The following is a 20,434-nucleotide window of genomic DNA, read 5'->3' as shown; positions in this document are numbered from 1 at the left end:
AGAAATCAAAAGAGGTTCACTAACAAAGTTACACATGTAGAAAATAGCACAGGCAGGATCTCAGAAAAACTGGGACACAGGCAATACTATACATATGAAATTTGTATCTCTGCGTCTAAAGAATGCTTTCCACTTTGCCCACTGTCAATAGTATACCTATACTCAGCTTCTCCTTAAAATGTTTTATTTCTAAACATTTCTTGTAGGTCCTTTGAGATCAAGTAGGTTTTGGACTAAATCTCAGTTCACCTTCTTTATAGCTAGCAAGTTACTCAACCTGCCTGGTCTTTAGTCTCCTCAACTTCAAAAAGGATAATAATATCGTCTTTGCATGTTTATCATAAGGATTATGTCAAGTTTTGAGCACAAAGTATGTGCTCAATAAATAATAATTATATTAACTTATTCTGGGATTGTAATCACTGTAGATACACTTTTGTATTATGCATTTCACTCTTGAACAGTTTATTATAAGCATTTCTTATGTTGCCCAGTCTCTCCATCTGTCTTCACTAAGCGGATAAATAGTATTTACTCAACCATTCTGCTGTGATTGATATTTAGGTCTTATTGCTTATGTTATCATAGTGGAATGGACATAGATTTGAAAAGTCAGACATGTTTGAGTTAAAAATTTCTAAATCTACCTCTATTTGGTTTGGTTTTAGTAAATTTCTGATAATAATAACAATAATAATACTTATTTTGCAGCATTGTTATGAGAATTAAATAATACAGACAACAGCTATTAAACTGTAACACTTTGCCAGGAACATCATACATTATCAAGACATGCATGGGAAAGGCTCAAGGTCTGGGACCTTTAAGGCAGACCTAATGATGGCTCTGGCTCCCATTTCTGGAAGCTCTTCTTATGGATCAATGCAAACCTCACTGAGCTTCTCTGCACGCAGACCTCTGCTTCAACCTGCTGGTGGAATAGCAGTGACACGCACATCTCCATGTAAGATGCATGGCTGCAATCTTAAAAGTACTCTTTAGTTCTTAATTTATGTTTTATTTGCTTTTCTGGGAGTAAAAATTATGTTTCTTCTTTTTAAATTCAAAACCCCTAAGTATTATTTTTATCTTAATAACCATTCATTTTAAAATAATTTCAGACTTACAGAAAGTGGCAAAGTGGCACAAAGAATTCCCTTATAACCCACTTTCCCCAATGTTTACATCTTAACCATAGAGCAATAAGTACAATAAACAACATAGAAAATCAACTCTACACAATACCATCAACTAAACTATAGACCTTATTCAAATATCACCATGTCCCACTAAGATCCATTTTCTGGTTCAGGATCCAATCCAAGATTTCATACTCCATTTAGTTGTCATGTCGTTTTAAATTTTATTATTTATTTATTTATTTATTTATTTTTAACTGATTTCAGTTAAACTTTAATTCATATTGGAATTTTATTCATGCAATTTTCTTTTTAAAAATTTTCAACTACTTGTTGACATTCATTATTATTTTATATTGTTTTCAGGTATACAGCATAGTGATTAGACATGTCTATATTTCACAAAATGATCCCCCAATAAAATAACAATTATTTTTTTAAATCTTACTCTGAATGAATAGTCAGCTACATTTTTAGACTAAGTTGAAAAAATGTGGTTGAATTATCCTTTCTCTAGTGGGTCCAGATATAGACTACTAGCAAGATTGCAGAGAATTCTTTTTATTGCTAGTTCAGAGGAGAGGGCAGAGGACAGCAGAGTTGCAGCTTGAAGAAACTCTGCATAGCATTTACAGAGGCAAGAGTTTATTGTGTCACAACAGAATGTGTCTGATCTGGGTAATTTTAGAAATTCTCCAATGTTATAAATGAATGTGTGACTGTCTTGGTTTATTAAAATCAGATATCCACATGCAAGATGAACTTAAGGTATTATAGCAACTCCTTTCCTTCAGCTGGAAGGAAATAAAACAGCATACAGCTGGATTCTGAGATGTAAATTGCAGGGAAGCTCTGTCTGTAATTAAGAAAATACTGTTTGTGTTTAATTTTACCATGATTTTTCAGGAAGAACAAATTGTACATTAGACGGGGAAGGCAAGAAGTAAGGCCTTTAACAAGTGTAAAATTATTTCCGGGTTGTAATTTCTAAAATGAACCTATGAATTTTTAATTTATACATCGATTTGGAGTAATTAGCCCTTGAATTGTCTAGCTTTTGAGACATACTTATTTAGAGGAGGATGGTCCATGGAGAGCATTTTGATTTTCTGAATCATCAAGGGGAAAATTACGCCCTTTACTGAAAATTATATAGTGGTTTTCCCTTCCCGGAGCCCCCACAGTCCTTCCTGTACCACCAGCTTTGGTGTTCACTAATCATGGTCTTGTTACATTAAAAAAATATGTAGGCATAGGCTAGATACTCAAAATTGTATTATTATTGAAAATCTTTTGGTTTCATAAAAAACACAACCTATTTTGTATGAGTCTTTCCTTAAAAAAATCACATTGACGTGATTCTTTCCTTAAAAATCACATTGCCTGGTAGATTTTGAGCACTTTTTTATCTTTACAAAGTTTGGAGAAGGAAAAGAATTCAAATTTTATGTAATTACCAAGTCATTAAATCCTTTTTGAAAGTCTTATATTCTGATGCCTATTTATGTAAGTCACCTACATAAGAGTAACTAAAGCCGTGGTCGGCAAACTATGGCTCGAGAGCCACAGGCGGCTCTTTGGCCCCTTGAGTGTGACTCTTCCACAAAATATCATGGCCTGGGTGAATCTATTTTGAAGAAGTGGCATTAGAAGAAGTTTAAGTTTAAAAAATTTGGCTCTCAAAAGAAATTTCAATCATTGTACTGCTGATATTTGGCTCTGGTGACTAATGAGTTTGCCGACCACTGAACTAAGGAGTTTTGGACAACTGAAGGCCAAGTGTGAATTGCAAGCCACTAAAAAATCTTGACAAGATAATAACTGGAATAACCTGTGAGCTGATACACTGTAAAGAGGCATCTGGCTTTCCTCTTGGCAGGGCTCTGGATGCCAAGGCTAAACTCCGTGGCTAACTTTTCTCTGGCACGGTGCTTTAAATACCAGGATTCTGATTGCCACTGGAGACCTGGCATGTAGCTTTTGTTCAAATGCCTTATGTGTTTACATGAATCAAAATTTACAATTTTGCCCAAAAGGGTAGATGGCAGAGTAAGTTTCTGTCCTGTCCCTGTCCTCCAGATACAGTCCCCTCCCACAGGCAGCCCCGGTAACAGTTCTTTAGCCATCCTTCCAGAGATTATCTGTGTACGTCAAGTACATATGGGCACATATTCTACCTCTTCTTTTACACATCTGGCCACCTAATATATACACTGATCTGCAACTGCCCTTTTTAAGTTAACCCATTTTTGGAGATTGTGCCATCATTTTATACAGCTGCTTCATTCTTTTTAAAGGCTGTTTTATATTCACTGCATTGTATAGATAAACCATAACCTTACTGGTGGATATTTAGATGACTTCTAATCTTTTGCTAATACAAACAGTGCTGCATTGAATAACCCCAAATATTAATTGTTTTGCACACATCAGCATATTTCTAGAAATGGAACTCCTGGGTCAAATGGTCTGTGCAATGTTTATTTTGACAAATATTGCCAAACTGCAGAAGATGGTTTACAGGTTATAAACCCACCAGCAGGGTTTGAGAGTGGCATGCGCTTTTAAATCCTAGACCTGGCCTTTGTTACTGAAGGATGTGTTTTTCTGAACTTGGCCAGAGCTCAGAGCCTCTGGGCTCACTTTGTTACATGGGTGACATTCTGTCCGTGACCAGGACTCAGGTTCCAACACTTCTGTGCCACTATTTTTCTTCCCAGCCATTTGAGGGCCTTGCTTACAGCCTCAATAGGCTTTTATATATATATATAATATATGTGTGTTTCCTCATAGCCAAGGGCATTGAGGAGGTGCTGATGTTTCAGTCCCTGGGTTTTGGCAATGTGGAAGCATTGATTTGAAAGTCAACATACTTATAGGAGGGAGTCTTCCACCCTTAAATAAATAAACTGAATTTTTTTTACCTTTAAAGCTGAATGTTGGTGGTGTCATATAGCTATCACTTCTCCACTGAGCCACAATCTCTGCTAAGCCGACATCACACTGTCACTGTGGGCCTGGCTTCCCACCAGTCATCACACTGTCACTGTGGGCCTGGCTTCCCACCAGTCCCTCTAGCTCTGCCACTTCCTCTTGTCCCTCACCTTCAGTTCCTCTTTCCCTACTTACCCAAACAACTTTTTATGAACTCTACCACTTCTCCCTAAACTACTATAATAATACAACAGCTCCAGGCACAAACCAGAGTGCCCTTTGATTTTTCCACCTGTAGATCTTCCTCCCTGTGCTTCCTATTTTATAGTATGGGCTATAGTTTATATTCTAAACTTCTAAAATATTAAGATCCCTTTTTGTTCAATATGCAGAGTACCTCGCTCACAGTGCTCACTTATATATACAACTAGAGGCCCAGTGCAGGGATGCCTGCAGGGGTAGGATTCCTTGGCCTGACCGATGATCCGGGCCGATCGGGGCCAATAGGGGCTGGCCAGCTTGGGGTAGGGACCATGGGAGATTGGCTGGCCATGGAAGGTTGGCTATGGGAGTGCATTGACCATCAGGAGGCAGCTCCTGCATTGAGCGTCTGTCCCCTGGTGGTCAGTGTGCCTCATCGTGACTGGTCAACCAAGCTTTTTGTCGTTCAGTCATTTGGTCACTTAGGCTTTTATACATATGTTTCATCGAGGGATTTTTTTCAAGGATTTAATTTTAACTTCATTTTAATTTAAATATATTTTAAGGCATGTGCATTGCTTTAAAAAGTGTTGCCTTCACTTGTTTTCACAGTATGACATGTTTGATATCCCCATGTAACATTTGAGGAAATGAGACACAATGACAAAATTTCTAGCCTCAGGCTGCTGCATATATTGGGATTTAATCTTTCCCTTCTCATTTCTGTGATCAGACTGTACGGCTTCATCTACCTTTCATGTTATGATATTTTAATTAGAATCGGAGAGACTGAGTGGCATAGAAAGAAAATTATTCGTGAAAAGAACAATGCATTGTTTTTATTCTTCAAAGAAAGGTATACCAATAAATAGCATTTCCTCCCATATTATTTTTCTTTTAGTGCCATATTCTAAAACTAAAGTACTTTGGGAGATATTTAGAAGAAGTTTATATGATGTCTTTGCACTTAGGAAAAATTCCCTGTGTGCTGAATATTTTTAAATGCAGGCGGAGAGAATAAAAATAATAAAATTGGGGGAAATTTGCTAGCGTCACAGTGTCAGCCTCTGAGAGAGGTTTGAGTTTCTGTCCAGGCCAAAGGAAGACCCAAGGATCCAGAATAAATATTGAGACTATCTCTGATTTTGAGCAGATATGAATGGAGATTAAGGACAGACATATAAAGCCAAATGACTTGTGAAGCAAGAAGAACTGAGAGGGGTGTTAAATGAGAGCGAGAATGAAACCAAGGAACAGAGTTGAAAAGAATGGGGACAGGCAGGAGGCTTCCAGGGTGGCTGGGCCTGGAGGCTCCTCGTGGCAGGCTCTGTGAGCAGGCCACTTCCATTTCCCAGGCCAGAGATCAAGTGCACAGGTGGAGCCTAGCCAAAAAAAAAAAAAGGTATTATCATTGGTTATTCAGTTGAAGAGCACTTGATGAAAAATTTTGCTTTATCTCCTACTTCCACCTTTAGCTACTCCTCTTTGAAAATGGAAAAAATAAATTGAATTACAAGTTTATCATTCACTGCAGGTTGTGAGTCTTATATATGTTAAATACATGGTGTAATATAAAACTTTTTGCCTTGATGTGAAAATTTGGGTCCACTCTTCTTTTTATAATAATGTCGTTATGTCTAATTTACCCATAAAAATATGACCTAAAATTATCTGAAAGGTTAACTATTCTCTAGGTTTGTTGAAATACACTTAGAAATAAATTTTTACAAAGTGGCATCCTTTCCAAACATTTTTATTGCCCCCAAACTGATATCTAGTAGTCTTTTCCAAATATCCTCTCTTTCTGCATCTTCCAGATGTGACTGTCTTGGACATATTTTTTGGAAATGGGGTCAATTACTTAGCCTTAGTGGGGTTTTGGAGGGACATTTATATATTAAGAACAACTTAACCATTAGTCATACTGACTGTTATTGCTAGTTTATTCAATTAGTAAAGATTTACTGAATGCTCTCTGCAATGTCTATGTCTGGGGTTATGAGAGGTGCCCTTTGTTCATTCATTTAGCCACCAACCTATTTAAGTACCTGCTATGAATTAAGCATGGTGCCAGGAACTTGGGACAGGTGCCCTCTTATAAGGAGCTGATAAAGCCTATATAATATATCTCTATATATAAAAGCCTAAGTGATCGTTCGACCATCCTGCTGGTAGCTATCATACACACTGACCACCAGGGGGCAGATGCTCAGCGCAGGAGCTGCTGAGCTGTGGTGACTTGGCAGCTGCGGTTCTCGGGTGACACACCCATAACTAGAGAGGCGGGAGCCCGATTCTGGGGTGCATCACCCAAGAACCACCCTCTCGCAATCTGGGGACCCTCAGGGGATGACAGAGAGCCGGTTTTGGCCTGATTCCTGCAGGTCAGGCTGAGGGACCCCACCTGGTACACGAACCCATACACCAGGCCTCTAGTGGAGATAATATATCTTAAAGTTATTATGAGGATTGAGTGAAATAATATTTCCAAAGCACTTAGCACAGCCCCTGAAACATCAGTGCTCTGATTATTTTTTCCTAGAAATGGCTGAGGCTGCTTTTGAGAAGTATTTACAAATCCCTGTGAGGATAGGCTGAATCTTGCTTAATATAGAATGTTAATTTACTGATTTAAAAAAAATAATAATCCAGGGGTCAAATACATTAAAATATTTTCTTCCACTGAAATATTAATAGGAAAGTCCAAATGGAGAAATTGCCAAAAGAATAAAGAGTAAGAATATTAGGAAACAGTTATAAAATAGAAGAGCTTTTAAAGAATATATAAAAGTAATATTGTACTTGTTTGCAGACGATTTCTTCTTGAATGTTTGCTTTTAGTCACTCTTGACATTTCACCTGGAGAAGGGGAAGCCATCACGTCAGTGACTGATCTTGGCTATTCATTACTTCAGTGAGTCCTCAGGAAGTTCAGGCTAAACATCCGAAAGAATTAATATTACAATAACTCAAATCCAAGAAGACAAAGGTAGTGCTTCCTCTAGGAAACAGGCACATCCTTCCCCTACCCCCTGAATCTAGTAAATCTTTCAACCAGAATTTTTTTGTCCACAGGTAGTGTATTGGATATGAATTTAAATCTGATCAGATTTACTTAATCTAAAAAGTAGGCATGTTTTTGTGTGTCCTATGGATGGAGATGAACTCAATCTTAGAAAATCAGGTTCAAAGAAAACTAAGAGATTTATGATACAATGGCTTTTCTATATCGGAGGGAAATGCCTCGAGTTTTATAATTCCTTTATTACCTAGAAATAATAACTGACATTTGTAACAATTTCCTTGCTTGACTGATTCTATTCCCTGAAGCTTATTGAGGATGCTGCACTCTATTTTATTTTCCCAGTGCTCTTCAGTAGAACTTTCTGCAATGATAGAGCTGTTCTGTCTCTGCGCAATGCAGTGTGGTGGCCATCAGCCATATGTTGCTACTGAGCATTCAAAATGTGGCCATTGGCCTGAAACTAATATAAGATTGTACATCAACTGTAATTTAAAAGTAAAGATAAAATGTTTAATGTGGCCATTGAGCTAGTGCAACTGAAGAATGTGTTTTCAATTGTATTTAATTTTAATTAATTTAAATGTGAACTTAAATAGCCACCTGTGTGTATATATTTGCAGTGGAATATAAGAATGTGAATATTAATTCACAAGAGTTAAAATAGGTTCCCACATAGACAATATTGAGGAAGTTGGTAACAGAAATTCTGGTTTTATAATGGAATATCTTAATATTTCATTAGCTGTGAGATTTCAAATAGAATCCTGTAATAAATTAGATGACTTAAAACATTCCTTCTTTATATCTTGACCTTGTTTTATCTTTGCTATTTTTTCTGTATATGTTACAAGTTGACAACAGTGCTCAAAAGCAGTTTTCAGATACAAGCATTATGCCAAAAGCTTTATTATTTCTATTTCTAGTAGTATATTTTATGAGAAAAAGAGAGGAGAGAGAGAGAGAGAGAGAAAGAGAGAGAGAATAAGAATGAACCCCTAGACTCAACTTTGAGCTAGTCTTAGACATTTATTACTTTGGCTCACCTAGTGTGTTAAAATCATAGTAGAAGGATCCTAGCCTTAATTTTTTAAAGATGCCTGTTATATGGTATTTTGCTTGTTTAGATAATATCATCCATTAATTTTTTCTTCTTCATGGCTTATTATGTTCTTGTCCCATGTGTTTAAAGACCACAACTAAATAATCATAATAATAGCTACTATTTGCCGAGTATTTCATATGTGTCAGGAATTATGTTCACTGCTATACATCCTCAGAACAAACCTATAGAGAGATCCTATTATTATCCTCATCCTTAATACCAAAAAAAAAAAAGGACTTAGTAATTTATGAAATACTGTAGTATGTTGTAGGAAGTTGCAAAAATACAGATAGGCAAAAATAAGAATATAAACACCATATTCCTACCATTCAGAAAACATTAGTGTTAACATCTTTTTATGTGAATCTCTGGAATTCATAAAACTTCTTTATCTTTCATCAAGCTTCATTTTTAGACTATATCTAAAAATATAACAAAGACATTCTTATTTTAGAATGTAAAATCTGAACATCAACCCCTTCTTTCTGTGTGCGTTCATACTTTAGCAATCTTAATCTTCCCTAAATTTTGGGTGAATCAAGCTGAATATCTGACAAGTTGTATTCAGGCAAGGGCAAAAACAACAACATAGAAATGTATTTTTTAATTGTGTATCAGTTAGCTGCTGCTGGGGAACAATCACAACATTTTATTGGCATAGGCAATAAGATTTTATTCCTGATTACACATCTTTGGGGTCAGCTAGAGTGGCTCTTCTTAGGCTACAGGTCAACAGGTCAGTCAAGGTGGCTCATTTTGGGGCTCAAGCTATGGGTTAATAGCTACCATGATTTGGTCCTCTCGTAATAATGGCAGAATCAGGGGGGTTGGCAAGCCCAACTATTGTAAACACATATCTGCTAAAATCTCAAGGGTCAAAGCAAGTTGTATGTCAATTCTAAAGTTAAGAGAGGGACACACCTACCATGAGTGTCCTTGGCCCTTGCCCAGGACAAGGGTATGGATGTATGGCACTACCACAGATCAATGATTGGACTTTGATGGTATGTTGAGACAGGAGCACTAACTTAGTTAGTGACCATGGACTAGTTTTGAATGTCTCTTCCAGCTCTTAAATTCATAATCTTTTGACCTTTATTGAGACTTACCATTAAAAAAAAATATGAACAAAATGTTTCCCCAAAGAGTTCAGTGAGAGAGAAAGAAAAAACACAAGACTTATGTGGCAGGTTCCAGTGATGTCCTCCAGATATATGTTCTTGGACAACATAGTGTTTTGTTGTTGTTCCTTTTTAACTCTTTTTATTTATTTTTTAAATTTGAGGACCTCGAAGCTGGATATACCAATTAGTCAAACCACAGACTTCATCAACCCCTCTTGTCTAGGATCTACTTACTTCACACATTTACATTATGTCCCAGTCCTGCAAGGCACTTGGGATTTGATCCCTGCTCTAAGTCTAAGGAATTGCTAATTGTCTATGGGAGCATGACAAATATTAAAAGAAAATCAGGAAAAAACAGAGGTAGTTGAGCACTGAGTCATGAAAGTCAAGATTAAATAATATTTTGAAGAAGCACTAAAATTAACTGATTGGTCCAGAAAGCTGAAAACTGATCTTGTTAAAATCTTTGTTCTTACAACTTGACTAGATTTAAAACTCAGCCAAGAGTAGAAACAATGTCTTTTCTATGTTCTGAAACTTTATCTTACAGTAGGATTACAGTGCTACACTCTACAGGTGCTCCGTCAAATTCAAAAGGGTGAAAAGGAGGGACGGGTGTGGAAACAGGAAGAAAAAAACGAAAACAAAAGATTTAAAGTTGCCTCACTCTCCCAAATAATAATAGAGTTCTTGTCTAGAATAATTCAGGTGAAACAGATCATTTTGCACACTTACCACTTTTCTAGAAGCTACCAGAATGTTAGAAATACGTTTAGCCTGGGGTGAATAGACTCAAAAAAACCCCTTTTTTTTTTTTTTTCCACTCACCACTTCAAATCTCTCTCCTAAACAACATTTCTTCGGTTCAACACCTTTTGTAGGAATGACTTGTTGATGGTCTGTCGCCAATTGAACATGGAAGAGTCTGTGGCTGAGATCATGAACCAACTGGGCGCAGATGAAAATGGGAAGATTTCCTTTCAGGATTTTATAAGATGCCGCATGCAGCTGGTTCGAGAAATTAGGAAGGAGGAAGTGGGCCTCTCTGAGAAGTCAGACAACTCCTGTAAAAAGAAGCGACTGAGGGATAGAATTGCTTCCTGGCCCACGAGCAGTGACAACAGTTTGGGTAGGTACAACCTGGTGCTCCGCTGGCTCTGTGTCGTTGTCAATGTGAGTGACCTGCCAGCCTGCTGCCGGCTTATCCCTGGGCTGCTCTTGGCTGCACTTCCCTGGATGAGTGCTGGCTATTCCCCCTGTTCTCTCTTGAAGCTTCACAGCTCCTCGTTTACTGCTTTTCTTATTTTAGTTTTTCCCTTTTCCAAGCATAAGAATGTATTCAAATAGCTCTTAGGGAAGAAGGGCAAATTGGGTGGGAAAGATGATGGCTGCATTAGCAGACCTTAGAAACTATTTGGGGGATTTCTTCAAAGCTTAGTGCAGTAAGGTTTTTAAAAAGCTTTCCTTTTTTGTTTAATGTTTTAAATTTTTCCTATAATTTTTCTGTTCATAAATATTGTTGGTTTCCTAATAATACATGATAAGCAATTGGAAAGAAAGTTCATAAAAATGTTGAACCTAGGTGATAGGAACTTGTAGTTTATTGTACACATTTCTGAGCAATCAAATAGGTATTTTGTAGTATGTCTGCAATTTATCACAATAGAAAGTTTAAAAGAAGAAAAAAAAAAAGAGGCATCTTAAAGGGTAGCTTGAACAAGACAGAGGAAAGTGGCTGAATTTTCTACCTATGCTTTATGGATTTTTTTTCTCTTGACAGTGTCTACTGAATCTCTATTTCTGGGACGATCTAGTGGCAAGAAGCAAACTCTATGTTGATGGTCCATCATCTGTGAATATATACTAATTAGTATGGATAACTATGTAGTGCTCTAAACATACACACACACACACACACACACACACACACAATCCTGAGGAAGTGGACCTTTTGAGAAGTCAGTCCACGGCTCCTGGCAGTGGAATAATTTAGAGGATTATTATTGAGTAATTAAAATAATAAACTGTCCTCTTATCCCCTATGCCTTACTGTCTTAATGGGTTCCATTTTAGCTTCAAATCAGATGTTTGGTAATGCATGTGCTCTCAGGATAATATGTAGAAAAATTTCATTTTTAAGTGACTTTTTTCTGAGTATTAAAGTAACACATGTTCATTATAGAAAATAAGGAAAAGGCAAGCAGAAGAAAATAAAAATCATCCTTAATATCTCATCACCTAGAAATAATAACTACTGCTTACATTTCTTCCTCTCTTCTCTCCTTTCTCTCTTTCTCTCTCATATATGAGTGATTTGTTTTTTATTGATTTTTTGACATGCTTTCTATATAGCCCTTTGCATTTTCCTCATGCTTTTTAATAGCATTTGAAAGCATGATTTGTAATGGTAGCATGACATAAAATGGACATTTATTAAATGAATGAATGAGTGGAGTTCTTTTTGCTAAACTATATTTTCTAAGTTTTCTGCCAAGATCATAGACTTTTTATGTAGATACATAAGCACAAACACATATATTTTGCATATAATTGAATACCAGATAGCCATTAAAGTAATATATAAATGTTTATCAAATGTATATATAGAAGGAATACTTTTGTGGGAAAAACCATTATATAAAAAAAATTTTATTTTAATATGAAGTATATATCTATAAGTATTCTAAAAACAACAGGTTTGATAAAATTGCTGACCACACCTAATTGGTTTGAGCATCTCATAAGATTGCCCCAAATAGGGAAAGGGTTAAAAACAATTCCTTTTTATTCTTTTTTATAACTATATACCCTTGGACAAAGAAGAGGTAACTGAGAAGAGGTGAATCATAAAACACGTCATGAACTGAGGAAATGCCAGTTGATGTGAAATCTTTTACCAGTTTTTCCTGTAGTTTAGGCTTCAGAGTCAGGTTGTTCGTGAATCCTGGTTTTATAGCCTGCATGACACTAGACAAGTTACTTGACCTCCCTGTATCTCAGTTTCCTAATTAAATGTGCTATGAGAACAATTATTGTTATTTGGAGGACTGCGGAAGCAAATATATATTTACACGTATGTAAAGCATCTATTTATATGGATTTATAAAGCATACACACACACATATACATATACACCGAGTGGCCAGTGTATATGTATATATATTTATCTGAACACATAATAATCTGGCCACTCAGTGTATATCCTATATAATAAAAGGCTAATATGCAAATTGTCCCCTAGAGCAGGAGTTTGACCAGCAGGCAGACCGGCCTACCGCTCATGTCCCCTACCCCTGGCCAGGCTGGCTGGACCCCACCCATGCACAATATCAGGCTCTAATATTTATATTAGATTATTATACATTCAGAGATCATAATAATCTGGCCATTCAGTGTATATGTTAAAGCACATAATAAGCACTACATATTAGTTAATATTGTTATTATTATTATTACCACCCAATTTTGTTTCCTGGAAATTGTCACGATTACAACTCCTATATTGAAAAATAACCACCTATTCAGTCTAATATGAATCAAATACATTTAAAATTTTCATAATTGAAGATTTGTGTGTTAAATTAGTCCCTCTCTTTGCTGCATTATTAATCTTTCCTTCTGACTCTATACAGACTTTAGTATCTCCCATTTGGGGGTGGGGAGTAGGAGAAAACCTCTCTTGACTTCATGTCCCTTCTAACTACTGCCCAACTTCTCTGGTGCTCTTCATAGCAAGTTTTTTGAAGAGTTTGTCTAAATTGAATGTTTATCAGTCCTTACCTCTCCTTCTTGCTTAAACTATGCCTCTCATCTTCAGTCATCACCACTCCATTGAACATGCCCTTATTGTCTCCAAGTTGGCCAACCAGATGGTTTCCTCTTCTTCATCTAGATCTTTGGCATTTGACTCAGCTGTACTTTATTCTTTTGGACTTCTCAACACATTCTCCTGAGTTTCTAGTTTTTGCCTACCATTTTGATTCCCCCCCGCCCCCCGTCTCTCTGTCTCAGTCTCTCTCTGTCTCTCTGTCTCTCTGTCTCTGTCTCTGTCTCTGTCTCTCTCTCTCCCCCCCTTTCTCCTTTCCTCCCTCCATCTTTCCCTCCTTTCTTTCCTCTGTCACTACTCTTCTCCTGTGCCACTTCCATATTTTTAGGTGCCTCTGATTACATTCTCTGCCTACATGATTTCATGTGGTCTTGTGATTTTAATATTATTTTTGTGCCAATGACTCCCAAATGTATGATCTAGCTGTGCCCTTTCCCATGAGCTTCAGAATCAGGTAAAATTGACACATCTTTCTAGATATGCTACAGACCTGTCAACCTTCATTCCTCTCCCAGGTATCCCTATCTAGGAAATAGCACCAACCACTAGTTTGCTCTAGCCAGCAAATCCCGTTGTCTCTTTTGCCAAGGTATATTCAGAATTTCTCCACTTCCTTTGCTCTCCTGCCACCACCTTTGTCTAAATCACCATCTTATCTTGCCTTGAGTACTAAAACAGCCTATAAATGGCCCCAATAACGTTCAGTGACTTCCATAGCGCCTAAAATCAAGGTCACATTGGTTATTGCAATCTGGTTCATACCCACCACTCTACGTGATTTCATAGTGTTCCCTCTGACTCATTATGCATGCTCTAACCACCCTAGCCTTCCTGCTTTTCCTCTTAGAAAATTCAGCTGGCCTCTACTTTTTGCTCTGGCTCTTTGCTCTGGTCTAGAACACTTGCTTTCTGACTTTCTCATGGCGTGGTTGGTTCTTCTCTGTTATTTAAGTTCAGCTTACAGATTCCCCCTTTAGAGAGTCCTTTCCAAGGCAATCTCTTCTCAGTCACTTTCTCACATGCTGTTATCGCTTCATGCCACTTAACTCTTATTTGACATTACATGATGTAATTACTTAAAGACTTAAGTAATATATCTCTCTGCTACAGTACAATAAACGTTCCACTAGAGTACAAGTGATCTTGCACTGGTGATCTTGATCAGGCACTGGTAGACCTCGGCACTTAATGCCTGGCACATGGGGGAAGCTCAGTGCATATTTGTTGAATGAATGAATGAATGAATGAATGATAAGTGCTCCATGTTCACGTTTTGTTAGGGAGGGATACATGGAAGTTCAATGCATGGCTCCAGACACTAAGGAAGTCACCATTTAATTGTGGAGTCATAAGCACATGATAAATTAAAAAGCTTAAATTAGCATCAATGAAACTTAAGAAACCATTATGGTGCAAAAGATAAGGGGCTCTAAGAATTACTATAGCAGGAGTTTCAGGAAAGGGTTGATATTTTAGCTGTGACTGCAATTATGGAGAGAGGTGTTTAAATAATGTTGTACTGTAGTTAGAAAAACTTAGGTTTAACAGTTAAGTGTCAGAAAGACTTTATTGTAGTTCTGACATTTAACAGCACATTCACAGCAGGGAGTTCAATCAGCAGAAAAAGAAGACCCTTCAAAATATTATATGATCGATTTGGAAGAGGAATTTCAATAGGTTCGTTTTTCCCAAATGTTTTCTACAGAATACCAATTTATGGGATGATCATAAATATCATATGAAGAAAGAATTCCTTTGTAAAATACACTGAAAACTTTGGGTTTAAACTATATTAATAGTTTTCTTTATTGTGAGATATCTCAGATGATTGTATATGTTATTGTTTCTTGTCAGTCTCAAGGATAATAATAAAATATATAGCATTTCTCAAATTTAATTGACCATAACTTTTATTTACAAATATTTCCTCTGGCATTGAATTCTCTGTTCAAATATACGTTGGGGAAAAAATTAAGATATCTGAATAACTAGGTCATAATAGATTTTTATACCTATTTTACTTTTTTATTTTTTAAAAATCTTGTTGAAAGTATTACATATGTTAAGTCATCATAGAAATAATATTTTAAAATTTCAGTGTCTTTCAGGTACCAGCTATATAAAACTTAACAGTTATATCAATAACAATAATAAAAATGGTTAAAAATTGCTAATATTTACTATACACAAGGTAATTTATTAGGCATTTTACTTGTATTATATGCTAAAACCATAAATCCCAGTTCACCACTGAGTTTTCATGGTACTTAAATTACATTCCTGATTATTCTGGGTTTAAGTTTTTTTTTTTTTTTTTATCTCAAAGTTAGAATGGTAAGCTGCTTTATAAGGTATGGAAGGACTTAGGGAGATAGCATTTGAAAGTTCCTACACAGTACCTATTCACATTATCTAATCCTTGCCACTACCTTCTTCTTCTTTTTTTTTAAAATATATATTTTATTGATTTTATACAGAGAGGAAGGGAGAGAGATAGAGAGCTAGAAACATCGATGAGGGAGAGTCATTGATCAGCTGCCTCTTGCACACCCCCTACTGGGGATATGCCCGCAACCAAGGTACATGCCCTTGACCAGAATCGAACCCGGGACCCTTCAGTCCCCAAGCCGACGCTCTATCCATTGAGCCAAACCAGTCCCAGTTACCTTCTAAGTTTAGAATAAAATCTCTCTCTCTCTCTCTCTCTCTCTCTCTCTCTCTATATATATATATATATATATATATATATATATATAGTCACTGAGGCTCAGAAAAGTTGTCACTTGCTCTAAACCACAGAGCTACTACTAAGGAGTTGAAACCACTAAGAAATAGCTTATTGAAATAGATGATTCTTTGAGTCCCCTGCAACTTTTACTTAGAAAAAACTTTCTTGATTATCAAGACACAAACTGAAAAGAACACTGCCACTCGGAGGCCACTCCCAGAAACTGCAGACACATAATCCCTAGGGTCTTGAGGAGGGGCAGAGGACAATTCCTATTAGAATTAGCCGATTTCTTTGATAGCAAAGCGACAATATACCAAAATAGTTACAAGGTTTTTCATAGATTGCCGAAATTCCTGGTGGAAAACAACCTAGATTCAATATAATGATTTGTAATTGTTTAAATTTATGATTAACATTTTTTAATTTAAAATTTTTAAGTTACATTTTTTAAATTGTGATTTAATTTTTTTTTTTTTTAAATTTTGTGATTAGGACTCTAGAGTTTTAAAAAAGTTACAGTATTAGGTATTTATGTATATGTTAGCAGTTCCAACAGAACCTTATTAAAACATGCCTCTTAAATAAACAGGTTTTGTTTGCTTTTACTTCAACCAAGCTGTAAACTCTACACATGACTTCCACATGTGTGTCAAATGTATGGATTATATGAAAGAGCTAGTGCTTCAAAGCGATGACCATTGAGAAAAACGGGGATTGCCAAAGGAGAGCTGGTGTATGCCTTCAAGCTCGCCTAATGAGTTTGTTACAAGCCTGTGCCTTTCAGATCTTTGGGGGCCCTTGTTTTTCTTTCTTTGACCAGGTCTCAGAGAGCCCATGCACTTATTTGAATCAAATCCCTATAGTTTTAAAGCATCATTTAAGTCAGCAGACATTAAAACCTGCTAATTAATACAACTAAATGTAATTTATGCTAAGATTAGAACAGTGGGCACAGTTTCCAATAACCTATATCTTCAAAGCCTCTTTATAGGCCTTTCCTCGAGATATATTCCCACCTGACGTGTCAGCCTTCATTACTGCTCTGATAATACCCCTGTGGTCCAGAAGGAACATAAAAAGTACTGGGGTTTCTCGGAGACCGCTAATAGCATGTGCTTTCCTTAACAGGAACTCAAAGCAAGGAGTTAGATCAAAACCCTCCAAGCCTGAGGGAGGAAATGTAAGGCGATACCCTGATTCCTTGGCAGATTTAAAGAAACAAATAAGCAGCCCTCTGACTATTGGATTAGTATCTTGCTTTAAAAAAATTAAAACCACATTTATTTAATAGCCAAAAATCTAAGTCCTGCCACATTCCAATTTCCCAAAATAAATGTTACTCTTAAATATTGTTGGTTTTTTTTTCCTCTGTATGTAAACATCTTTTCTAAACCCCTAAAACAGGTTAAATTAAGTGAGACAAGAAGGCATTTTTCAATCCAATTGGATTGGCCCTAATAGGTAGGGTTCTGGCTTGTGAATAAAGAAAGTAAAAGTGTCTTAAATCCTCTATGGGCCCTGAATGAGCAATTAATAATTAACACAGAGCCTTTTAAATAAAGTTGCCATGAGTCATTGTTAAAAATACTATCCAGCTAGCATAAATTCAGACTAAAGTCACAACAGTTTTTAGCCCTAATTGAAGGTTTCAGGAAGTTTGTTTTTTGTGGTTGTTGTTTTATATACTCTAAGCCCTGTGTCATAGTGTGAACAATATGTTTATTTAATTTATTCTACTCCTGAATTGGGACTTAGAATAGGTTTCTAAAATCTGTAAGTAATAGGCACTATTGTATGTTTCTTAACTGCGTACTGAGAATACCATCAAGCAATTTTCTTCAGATTGATTGTTGTTTAGATTTAGTTTGGGTAGACTTGGTCAGTTCTTTAATTAATTTAGTCTCCCTGTATCTCTTTTTATTAACCTTTTCTTTCCAGTCCTTGAGCAGTCTCTATCCCCATTATTTACCTGTCTATGCTTCTCAGATTGGCACTTCCATTGTCCATATCTGGGTCCTCCTTTTCATCCTCCTCCAAATTACTACATTTCCTCCTAACTTTTCTCTGACTGATTTCAGTTGATGCTGCTATGACTTCTAATATAGTAAATATGTACTCATGGTAAAATTAATTATTTCTCTCTGTCTACTTAAGAGACTCCACTATATCACCTCTGAACTCTTTTAGATGTCAAGACACCTTACCATCTAGTGGCCTCATCCTATCTTATTTTGTTCCCCATAATTTCCCCACAGGGACCCTTAGTTTCAATAATACTGGTCTTATTGATACATACTCCTCAAACCTTCTTCTTGAGTTTTGTTCCTTCTTTACTGTTACAGTTTTTTTGGTGAAAGGGGGCAACATTAATAAGTTTGAAGGAAGGGAGAAGGAAAAAGAGAGAGAACATGAATGTGAATATATTGAAGTCTAGGCAGTTGGATCTAGCATAGGTGGATCCAGCGGCTTGAATTCCATCAATCTTCTTCCCTCCATATCTAAGCTCTTCCTTCAGAAGTGGCTTTATTCTCAGGCTCCTTGTTGTGGCCTCTAGCAGCCACAGATTTATACTCATTCTGTTGAGTAAATGCAAAAAAAAAAAAAAAAAAAAAAAAAAAAAGTGATTTTTCTCTTCACCGTAGTTCCACAAAAGTCCTGGAAATCATTCTCACTGTGTCTTCTTGGGTCATATAACTATCCCTAGAAAGTCCCTTTGGCCAGAAAAATGCAGTGGTGTGATTGGCCAGGCCTGGGTAACACATTTCACCTGTAAGACTGGAGTAGAGTTGTCTCTGTCCCTATCATATAGACTAAGACTTAAAGAAGGGAGACAGAGAATCAAGGTGATGTCACCACACGAAGAGCAAATAGTTGCTAGACAGACAAAAAGAACAGATGTCCACCACATGGTCCTGTACTATAAATCTTGCCTTCTTTCTTTTCTTTGTATATATAACCTTGAAATCCTCAAAAGGCTTTAATAATGCTTCATAAAATTGATATGTGCACATAATATGTTTAGCAACTAAGTGAGTTGTGTGTCTTCTCACGCAACCAAACTGTAAATTTTTAAAATGAATTTTATGAGTATAACTGTCATTGTAATTATGAACTATACTGTGTTACCATTACCCATTAGTATGTCTATCCACTCTACTAGATTATACATCCTTGACAAATAGCACAGAGCCTGACACATGGCAAGCACTGGAAGAATACTTGATCAATAAATGAATGTATTAATGAGCAACACTTTTTGGTACCCTAGTCTCTATTGTAACTATTTGTTGATTTATTGTCAACCATCAAAGCATAGGCTTCTTTCTTTGAGGTACAGCTTTTCCTTTGAAATAAAACATGTGTGTTTGGATCTGGGCAATTTTTAAAAAGAAAATGAGTCCAAGTAATGAGTTGTAGGTCAATCTGATCAAAATTAAATTTTCCCTTCAAGTTTATTCCTATCCCGAATTTATAGTCTCAAGCTGGATGTAATAAAAGTGCCAGGACATTGATTTCCTTTCAGCTAATATCCAGTAGATGCCTTCACTGTGATGTTTGCTGCTAAACTGACAAAACAAGGAGAAGCCATAGTGTGCTTAACTTAAAATTATGGCCACAATGTTTTTCAGCTTTTCCTATCAAGAGGTGGAGATTTTCCCCCTTGAATCTAGGGAGGCTTTGTGATTTATTTTGACCAACAGAATCTGATGAAAGTAGAATTGTGCAAGTTTTGGAGTCTAGGCTTCAAAATACCTTACAATTTTTTGCTTTACCTCTTGGAACATTCTTGGAACAATGAAAGAAAGTCTGGGCTCGACTAACAAATGACAAGAGAGACCACATAGAGAGGCCTAGCCAACAGCCAGCATCTAGGCTCCAGGCACATGAGTGTGCACATCTTGGTCCCTTCAACCCTGCTTGTGCTACTAGGGGACTGCAGGTCACACTGGTGATTCTAGATGAGATACAAATGAGAATTTACCAGGAGAGCCCATTCAAAAGTAGTGAACCAGAATCACAAAGAAACCATTTCTGTTTTAAGTTACTAAATTTTGTGATCTCTTGTTATGTAGCAGTAGATAAGTTATATACATAGGGAATTACCCTTAAGAACTTCATGAAATTACTATGAATATGAATCAAGACAAAAGACCCAAAACCATCTACAGAAGGAAAAACTAAAGGATGATGTAAGAAGGAAAAAATAAGGTATATTTCTTTTTCTTAAACTCTTAAGCAAGTACATGGTTTTTCCAGTACTCTTTGAGATATTAAATATTTTGGGTTTCTTATGTAGACTAGTATCTCATATAAGTCAACACACTGGTCTGTGATGGTCTGAATTCTTG

General features: G+C 36.5%; 1 pseudogene across 1 annotated transcript in view; it reads left to right on the top strand.

Moving 5' to 3' along the window:
- LOC311621028 overlaps positions 1-20,434 on the top strand; it is a 94,746-nt pseudogene that overhangs the window by 56,541 nt on the left and 17,771 nt on the right. The window contains exon 4 of the transcript in view: positions 10,410-10,657. The product of the transcript in view is annotated as an uncharacterized misc_RNA (transcript). The remainder of the gene's footprint in view (positions 1-10,409; positions 10,658-20,434) is intronic.

The sequence above is a fragment of the Pipistrellus hanaki genome (assembly GCF_964339955.1).
Source record: "Pipistrellus hanaki genome assembly, chromosome: 4".
NCBI classification, from domain to species: domain Eukaryota; kingdom Metazoa; phylum Chordata; class Mammalia; order Chiroptera; family Vespertilionidae; genus Pipistrellus; species Pipistrellus hanaki.
This window is presented reverse-complemented; position numbering and strand designations above follow the sequence as displayed.